Source organism: Sapajus apella, unplaced genomic scaffold, assembly GCF_009761245.1.
Source record: "Sapajus apella isolate SASKATOON/1434 unplaced genomic scaffold, GSC_monkey_1.0 scaffold24, whole genome shotgun sequence".
In the NCBI taxonomy this organism is placed as follows: domain Eukaryota; kingdom Metazoa; phylum Chordata; class Mammalia; order Primates; family Cebidae; genus Sapajus; species Sapajus apella.
The window spans coordinates 15497234-15507006 of record NW_022436964.1 but is presented as its reverse complement, the minus strand read 5'-3'; the positions used below and the strand labels follow the sequence as shown (position 1 = coordinate 15507006).

The following is a 9773-nucleotide window of genomic DNA, read 5'->3' as shown; positions in this document are numbered from 1 at the left end:
ATAGGAAGAAAGAAAGAAAGAAAGAAAGAAAGAAAGAAAGAAAGAAAGAAAGAAAGAAAGAAAGAAGGGAGGGAGGGAGGGAGGGAGGGAGGGAGGAAGGGAGGGGGGAGGGAGGGAGGGAGGGAAGGAAGGAAGGAAGGGAGGGAAAGAAAGAGAAAGAAAGAAAGGAAGGAAGAAAGGAAAGAGAAAGAAATAAAAAGAAAGAAGGAAGGAGGGAAGGAAGGAAGGAAGGAAGGAAAGCAAGCAAGCAAGCAAGAAAGGAAGAAAGGGAAAGATTTGGAAGTAGGGAGAGCTGCCCTTCCATGTGGGTCAGCTAGGCTTGGGTTGCTCTTCCAGGGCAAGTTCTATACTTGTCTTTCTCTCTTCCTAAGCAGACCTAACCAGTAAGCATCTCTTCTCATTATTCTGATGAGAAAACTGAGGCCCAGAGAAAGAAGTGGAGCATTTACCTCAACCAAGGGAAGGAAGCAGCAGGAAGGGGCTGATACTTCCCACACAGACTTCTGGCTCTTCCAGTCCATCCTGCTGACTTTCACTGCAGCCCAGGCTTGTGGGCACTCCCCATAGCTACCTAGAAGTCAGCTTTGTCTTGAGAAACACTCCCAGAATGCTCTTGTAGAACTCAGTAGAAGTTCTTCATGGCACATCATTTGGAAGAAGGCCAATAGTCACCTTCTTCAGAAATTAAAAATACCAATGGTCACTTAAAAACACATTCTTCACTCAACCTAGCAGATGTTAGTTTGCAAACACAGTCATTTAAAGACAGACAAGGCAAGATTACTCCTTTCCCAACTCCAAAAAGGAGGTAAAAGTATTTTAAAACAAGTTATTTCTATCAATTACCTGTCTGATTTGTTTGTTCCCTTGTTTATATGTTATCCATCCTTCAAGGAGTGGTTTTGTGGCTTGCAGAAATGTGCAGAGTAAAACAGGATTAAAAAAAAAAGAGAGGGAGAGAGAACATCATCACAAGAAAGAAAACCTGGTGCAGTAAATGAAGGTGGCACCAGGGACCACTTGGGTATATACAATGTTTGCCTGAGGGTCCTGTGCTCTTTGCAGTAGTAGGATTCAGGTTTGACTCTGAGTTTCCCAGCAGCTGAAACCAAAGTAAACAATGGCATCAATACCAAGAACCACACAGTCATTAAAATAAAATTTAAAAAAACTCAGCTATCCAGAAGTAGAACCTTTCCCAGAATTTCTGTTCTTATTGCTCCCAGGAGGCCCTTATGTGACGTAAAAGGGACAATACCTTCAAAATCACTCCTGCAATAAAAACAACACAGTAGGTGGTTTCAAGAAGTTTGCTCTGGATGTGTCTCTCAAAGGAGTAACCCGGATGTAAAGGTAATTAAGGAATGGCCAGGAGTGGCCAGGAGAGTGCAGTCCTGGTACATAGCTCCCAGACAACCAGACATTGTTCAAAGACAAGGTTTTAGGTCATCAGGTGGATTGCAAACAGTGCAACACTCCCTGTCTGTTATTTTCCACAGCAATACCTTTGACAAGAAGTACCTCACTTTGCCTCAGGGACTTGTCTATGAAACGCTGTGCCTACTCCTTACCTAGATCCCTTCCCTGGGTCTTGCAAGCCTTAAATTCAGCTTTTGTGAGCTAGTTCACTTTCCTGCACATTGTATTGGCCCACACTCATGCACAGTCTGTGAGGCAAACACCCTGAATCCCACAGTTGTCTTGGAACTGGCAGTCTTGCAACGCTTTGATCATACTGTCAACTAAGATATTCAAAGACACTGCTCAGAGAAAGCTCAGCCTCTGTGTCTCTTGACGAAGAGATTTGTGCCAAGGTCAAGTCTACTTTCTCTAGTAGGCCCTAAATTGCTTTGTTATCTTCCCAGCAGCGGAAGTGATAAGAGAAAAGCATTTCTGATTTGGAACCAGAGCAGATATGTTTATGGGAGTGGAAAGCCATAGCAATATTTTTCTTCTGCCACCTTCAATAATGTGAACAAAAATGTTTTGATGCAAAATTCAGAACAGAGACCTTTTTCTTGTTTTCTAATTTTGTTTAATCAGCGTTTTGCAGATCAGTAGTCATTAAGAAAAGTTCAACGTGAGGCTAGATGTGGGCATTTTGTTCTGTCCCGCACACTTTGAAGGGCCTGATCCTCCATCTCATATGGGGCTCTGGGCAGTGCAGGGAGAATGAAAAGACACCATCCATTACCAAAAGGATCTGAAGCAAAAGGTTCTTTAGGGACCAGAAACAATTGAAGTGGAACATCTTGAAAGGACCCTGATCTTAAATTGCCTGGCAGGAGAAGACTGATCAACAAGTATTAACTTGTCTTTGGGCCTTCCAAGGGTTGAAAGGTGGGTCTTAAAGGAGACATTGCCTCTTCTACAACAGATACTGGATCAAATCAAAGAGCATACAACCGGCTACCAGCAAATGCAATGGCTCCCATCCTGGCCCGCGTAGGAGCATGGGAATCACATTGTTGGTTCCACTTGGCCCCCTTAAAGCAGCTCTCTTTCACACGGGACCCATTCATCGTGCTTTGGGTGATCAGGAGCTTTGGGTTGTGCAAGGGGATCTGTAAATGACTTTTCTCAGCTCTCTGCATGGACCCATCACATACACATTTTTATTGTGGTGACTTCACAAAACCACCAAGTTTGAAGAAAAAATGAAAGTTTGAGCAAATGAAAATTCTGGCACATTAAAAAATCCATCTATAGGCATGACCTTCAAGATACAGGCATCCCTTGAAGATATTGAGGGTTCGGTTCCAGACCACCACAACAATTTGAGGTGAATCCATAAAGTGAAAGTGAGTTCATTAAGAAAGTAAGGGAATAGAATGGCTACTCCACAGGCAGAGCAGCAACTTGTTCTGCTCCACTGTTAATATTTATAGTTATTTCTTGATTATATGCTAAACAAGGGGTAGATTATTCATGAGTTCCCAGGAAAGGGGTGGGCAATTCCTGGAACTCAGGGTTTCTCCCTCTTCTAGACCATACAGATAACTTCCTGATGTTGCCATCACGCTTGTAACCTGTCATGGTACTGGTGGGAGTGTCTTTTAGCATGCTAATGTTTATATTAGCATATAATGAGCAGTGAGGATGACCAGAGTTTATTTTCATTGCCATCTTGGTTTTGGTGGTTTTGGGCTGGCTTTTTTATTGCATGCTGTTATGTCAGCAAGGTCTTTATGACCTGTATCTTATGCTGACCTCCCATTTCATCCTGTGAGGAAGAATATCTAACCTCCTGGGAATGCAGCCTAGTAGGTCTCAGCCTTATTTTATCCAGCTCCTATTCAAGATGGAGTTGCTCTGGTTCAAATGCCTCTGATATTTTTTCCCCCTTCCATTTAGAAGGGAACCCTTAATCCTAAGGGTTGTAGAGAGATGAAAATCCATCTTCTGTAACTCCTTTAGGTTGATATACCTGGCTAACTATTAGGGTCTCATGTATTCAGGGTAGAGTGGAGCATAGTCAGAAAGCGTTGGTGTGGCAAGGACAATTCATAACTGAGTTCTGACGAAAGGTGATATCTGGAAGATTAATAAGTGCTCAGTTTAAGAAAACATTGAGTAAGCTGATCCTGCATTCCTACCCAGAGTTCAATAGCAATATATTCTACAACAGTAAGGCAAAATAAGCAAAATTATCCCCAGTAAACTAAATAAGAAGGCTTTCCGTGAACTGGGAAACTGTTGAAACCAAGCTGATATGGGATTGCTAGCTGATTCCAATACAGGTTCAGAATTAAAATACTGACCCAGAGTTTTTCATCACTCATCCCTCTTGTTTCTTCTGAGCAGCAGCCAGAGATCACTGGTTGGTTCACGAGACTAAGCAGAATTAGTCTAAATTGCAGAAAAAAAGCTTAAAAACAACTGATGAGACTAGAATCTAATAATAGGTGTACCATAGTGTTCTTGAAACAATTTTTTTCTCTCTCTAGTTTCCCATTTTTTCTAAAGACAAATCATAATGGGACTGATTTGTTTGCAAAAATACGCTTTAGTCTTATACTTGGCCTGATTATTTGTATAAAGTGCAGCAAGAATAATTATTTTTCATATAGGCTTTTAAAGTGGCTTTGATGAAACTCTATTCTACAGGGGATCTCTGATAAGACTTTTTTAAAGCCAAGCCCAGCCATGGGTTCATACCCTCCAATACTTACGAGTTGAGTGAATTCCTCTCCTCTTGAGGTCCAAGATAACTTAGGGCTCCTGGGCCTGTTAGAAAGTGAGATTCTTTACTTAACACAGGAACCCTGTACAGAAACTGTGTAGATAAGGTATGAGGCCAGTTTTCCCAACAGACTTTTATTGGCTCTGTAAGTCAAGTTTGATTCCTTAAAGGAAAGCACACCCTTACAGTCAAAGCCTTGGGAAAATAATCATTATCTCCAATTGTGTCCTGTTACAAAGAAAACAGATTCTGATTGCACTTATGCAAAACTATATTGCCATAAATTAACAATACTCTCAAATAGTTTCCAAATTCTGGAGAAATAAGGTAGAGAGAAACAAATACAGCTAGTGCTCGACTTACGACCACGATTGGGACCAGCAGACTGGTCGTAACACGATTTGGTCGTAAGTTGAGTAGGCTATATGTACAGTTGAAATGGTGCACACGGAGATGGTAGTGCTGCCGGAAGCTGGTCTGCATTGTCATAGGCCCAGCTGGGCAACGTTTGTGCTGCCAGATGCAGGGCAGTCATGGCTAGCGATTGTGGTCGTAAAGTCGAATGGTCGTAAGTTGCATAGGTCGTAAGTCAATCAATACCTGTATGCTCCAAATTTTGTTCACAGGAGTATACTTTCCTCAATTGTTAAAAGCTGTAAATAGCTCAAAAATTTTCTTGGCTCTGAGTAACAAAACAAAGGATCAGCAACATTTTAAGCAAAAAGTCAAAAATATTACTTCAGTCTTCTATTAGTTCAGTCCACGTGGCAAATCCTGTCCTGGTTGATATTTGTATACATTCTGCTCTCCATGAGAGTCTGAGGCTTTTTCCTTTATTCTAATGCCACAGTCTCCAAAGTTATCAGAAACCTTTATTCTAGAGCACCTGTCAAAGTCCTATAGTTGACTAAAAACTCACCTAAAGAGGACCAAAACAAGACAATTGTCTATGGGCGATGAAAAGTTTTAGGGCATCCATAGTCAAAGACACAACTGACAAGGAAATTTGTTACCTCTGTGGCACACAATAATTTAACATAACAATTATAATTATTACTGATAATGTATATTAAGTCATGTCAGAATTATAGGAGTTTCCCATAATTTTGGAACACAAACCAATAACATATTTATGCAAATATAACCCAAAGAAAGCCAAATGCCGTTTCATATTTGACAATGCTTTCTGTATAATTTTTATATCAAATAAGCCAAATATGTGATTTTTGGCCTTTAAGAGACCTAATATCTGAAAGGTTAATTAGGTCAGAAAAAAGACATAATTTATTAGTTGATTTTGGAAAGTTTGTCAAATATCAAAGGTTTAAAATGCTTAATATTACAAAATAGAATTCCAGGTCACCATAAGCTATTCATTTAGCCAAAATGATAGCTCAAATATTTTAAAAAGATAAAAGCTCATACTCACTGAGAGAGGAGAGAACCAGCCTTCTAAATGGGACCCAGTAAAGACAGCATGAGCCATCTGAATTTGTCTCTTTTCTTCTTATTTTTCCTATAGTTTATTTAAAAGGCAAACACAAATATTTAGTTTTTAAAAATATTACATGAAAATCTTGTTCAAGAGAAAAAGCAAAATTTCACCTTCAGATTAGTTTACTATTAATGTTAAAAGTTCTTCATAAATACCTCATGGACTCATCTATCTAATTTTAATCAGTTTGACCATCAGATAAGATTACTAAAAACTTTTTATAACCCTTTACAATTTTTGTGAAAGAACAGATTAGTGCTCTAAGAAAAACCTGCTGTGCTTTTATTCCAATGTTCAATTTACAGAAAAATTGAATACCTTTAACTTGAGCCAATGTTCACACACAGAATTTCTTTCACAAGATTAATTTTTCATGAACCTTCCACAACTTGCTTAAGCCTTCAGCTATATCCTATTTAACTTAAAACAATCCTTTAACCCTTTAATGTAGGCCAAAAAAAAATCATATCTCCATGACTTCTTATAATCTTTCACCAGGAGCCCATTTTGCTTTCCTTACACAATCTGCATGTCAAATGGTTTCTTTGATAGTCTTCGATTATATGTCACAATGTTAACTCTTAGCAACTTTTACTTTCAGTGAAAACCTTGGTTAAGTAAGGGATTTTAATTATGTATTAGATGTGGAGTCTAGGACACCAGACAGAAATGTAGGTAAGATCTGACTCTTTCCAGCATAGCTAGGGGGCATGGCTAACTCCACATGTCCCCAGGCCTTACCTAGAATCTAATGGCTCCAAAGTAGATAAGATGAACAATTTTCAAAAGTCAAAGAAGCAATTTATGACCCTAAAGCATTTAGCACCCTGCCTAATTTATACCAAATGTCTTTTTTTTTTTTTAACCAATAATTCTTAAAATTGTCTTTATTTTCCAAAGCTTACTAAAGTCATGCGAAGGCATTTCTTTTTTTATTTTTTGGACAAAATATTTGATTTCAGTGCTTATTACCTTTAAGCTAATTAATCAGAGTTCTTTCCTATATAAACATCACACACACAACACATGTAAATCCACAGAAGAAGATCCAATACTTGTAAGATTTTTCATTTGCCGGTTTTTATCTTTCTCTTTAAAGCACACAGTTTCGGCCGGGCGCGGTGGCTCAAGCCTGTAATCCCAGCACTTTGGGAGGTCGAGGCGGGTGGATCACGAGGTCAAGAGATCGAGACCATCCTGGTCAACATGGTGAAACCCCGTCTCCACTAAAAATACAAAAAATTAGCTGGGCATGGTGGCGCATGCCTGTAATCCCAGCTACTCAGGAGGCTGAGGCAGGAGAATTGCCTGAACCCGGGAGGCGGAGGTTGCGGTGAGCCGAGATCGCGCCATTGCACTCCAGCCTGGGTAACATGAGTGAAACTCCGTCTCAAAAAAAAAAAAAAGGCACGCAGTTTCTAGGGCCTAATATGCAGGCATAGCTGGAAGGCAAAACAGATCCCCCACAATTCAGGGTCCCATTTTTATACCAGATCCTGGATTTCAAAAAGGGGGAATCAGCCCATCTCCTATGGGAGTGTTATCTCTCAGTGCAGGGTGGGGACATTTCTTTACTTTCCAGGTGGCCAGGAGCATGATTCTTTAATCCAAACATGAAAGAACCTTGCATTCCCCCATAACTGCCATTAGCTATCCCCAAAAGTATATTTCCTACATAGTTATTACACACCAGACTTCTCTCATAATGTGAAGCAATTTCTGAAATCCCCAAAAGTCAAAACCATCAGATAATGCAGGGCAAAACAGAACAGAGTCTTAGATTTTGAGAGGGATCTGTCTGCTTTCAATTTCTGAGGTTCCATGAGAAAAACAGAGGTTTTCCTCAAAACGAGGTCTGTGGAGCCTCCTCTGCTTTTTTCCAAGGAGATCCAGGCTGTTACAGCTTGAATATCCACTTTTAATTAAGCCGACTTTTAAACACAGCACTCTAAAAAAAAAAATTCTTTTAAATCTCTTATTACCTGACTTTGTCCAGGCCAAATGGCCAATATTTCCGAGGTTTTGAACTTTACCAAAGGTAATCTCCCAGGTGCACAGAGAAAGGAAAATTTCAGACAGTTTGTGGACGAGAAGAGAATCAACAAAAGGTAAAGATCACACAGACATCAAACCAGAAAGAACTCATCCCCTAAGCCAGGAATTGAACCCTGAACTCAGGCTGTCATTGTGAAAAGACAAAGCCTTAGCCACTAAGCCACATCACTGGGCGGTTTCCATTGTTTTTCCTAGGTGGAGTCTAGAGCTCGCAAAGCCTTCTAAATGATCAAGATAATTTTTAGGGCAAACTATGACATGAATTCCAAGTTTCTTGTCAGCTGGATGGTGGTGACCAGGAGAAAATACCACCATGTGGTTACAAGGTCAAGCTCCCAAGGATATGAAACGAGATGAGAGGGAAACTTCATCCAGCTTTTTTGGGACCTGCAGCAAAGTTTGTTACTGAGGTCCTAAGCCCATGTTTTATTCTAAGGTACTCCTCTTTAGGACAGAGCGATACAGAAAGACAAATTTATAGCACAAAGTATACCAGGTTCGCTACAGTAGCCACTCCGCTCAGCACCCAAAATGGAACTGGCAAGGCTCAAACTTGCTCCTGGATGGACCCTGTCATCTTTCATCCAACCTCTGACCACGAGTTTCAACATGTGGTCTCTGGGCAAGATGGTCACCCTGAATAACAGAGAAGATAGGAAAGGGAAAGGAGTGAAAGGGAGAAAAGCAGTGTCTGCAGCAGGGTGGGGAGGTGAAGAACTCAGGTTGCCGGAGAAAGACCCATTGCAGCGACGCTGAATCTAAAGTCTAGGTGGCTGCTCGTCAGTTGTGAAGGGATCTTTTCCAGCAGCTCTGTCAGCTCTCAAGTTCCCCTTTTTGGAGAGGAAAAGACTCTTATGTCCTGTACATGCCTACTCCTGTCATGCACAGCCATCAGCAAAGAGTGCAAGGCAAATTAATCCAAAGAGAAGAGTGGTTAACATCCTGTAATGCCAATTCCATTTTTAACTAAGGGGGACTTTACTGACAGGGGCCTCTAACCCCCTAAATCATAGAAAGAACTCTAACTTTCCTAAGTTGGGCGTCGAACCAGAGTTCGGTCAAGCATCCTTACCTTTTATTAAGAGGGTCCTTTAACCCACACTGTCTTAGGAGCAGCTCTAACTCCTCTAAGTTGGGCATCTAACCCAATTCCATCCTTTACCTGGGTAAAATGTACCCCAACAGTTACCCGAAGTTGGCCAGTTGGTGCTGTAGTCTATTTCCTCCGGGTCAAGGGTCTCTTCAGTGTTGTCCCTTCATGGTCACCAGGAAGATGTTACCAGAAAGAAGACTGGAAAATCTAGACCCTAAGAGAGGGTTCTTGGATCTCACACAAGAAAGAATCTGAGGAGAATCCATAGAGTGAAGTGCAAACAAATTTATTAAGAAAGCAAAAGAATAAAGAATGTTTACTCCATTGGCAGAGTAGCAGCTTGGGCTGTTCCACTATTAATACTTATAGTTACTTCTTGTTTATATGCTAAACAAGAAATGGATTATTCACGGATTTTCCAGGAAAGGGGTGGGCAATTCCTGGAACTGAGGGTTCTTCCCCATTTTGGACCATATAGGATAACTTCCTGACATTGCCATGGCACTTGTAAAGTGTCCTGACGCTGGTGGGAATGTCTTTTAGCATGCTATAATTAGTGTAGAATGAGCGGTGAGGAGGGCCAGAGGTCACTTTCATTGCCATCTTCGTTTTGGTGGGTTTAGGCCGGCTTCTTTACCTCATGCTATTTCATCAGTATGGTCTTTGTGAACTATATCTTATTTTTCTTAATATTTTTTTCTTTTTCTATGCCCTGCCCCCCCCCACCCCACCCCATGAGCTATATCTTGTGCAGATATTCTATCTCATCCTGTGACTAAGAATGCTTAACCTCCTGGAAATGCAGCCCAGTAGGTCTCAACCTTATTTTACCCAGTCCCTATTCAAGATGGAGTTGCTCTGGTTCAAACGCCTCTGACAGAAAGACTACAGTAGGAAAGGGAATGGAAAAAATCGATCCGAATACTTACCACTAGGTGAAGTAACGA

General features: G+C 40.8%; 1 long non-coding RNA gene across 1 annotated transcript; it reads right to left on the bottom strand.

Annotated features, from left to right (window-relative positions):
- Positions 1-202: 202 nt before the first annotated feature.
- On the bottom strand, positions 203-9208 carry LOC116559827. Its single transcript, XR_004272644.1, has 3 exons — positions 8806-9208; positions 847-1102; positions 203-672 (listed from the first exon to the last, which is right to left on the bottom strand). It is a non-coding gene; the product is annotated as an uncharacterized LOC116559827 (long non-coding RNA).
- Between the last annotated feature and the right edge of the window lie 565 nt (positions 9209-9773).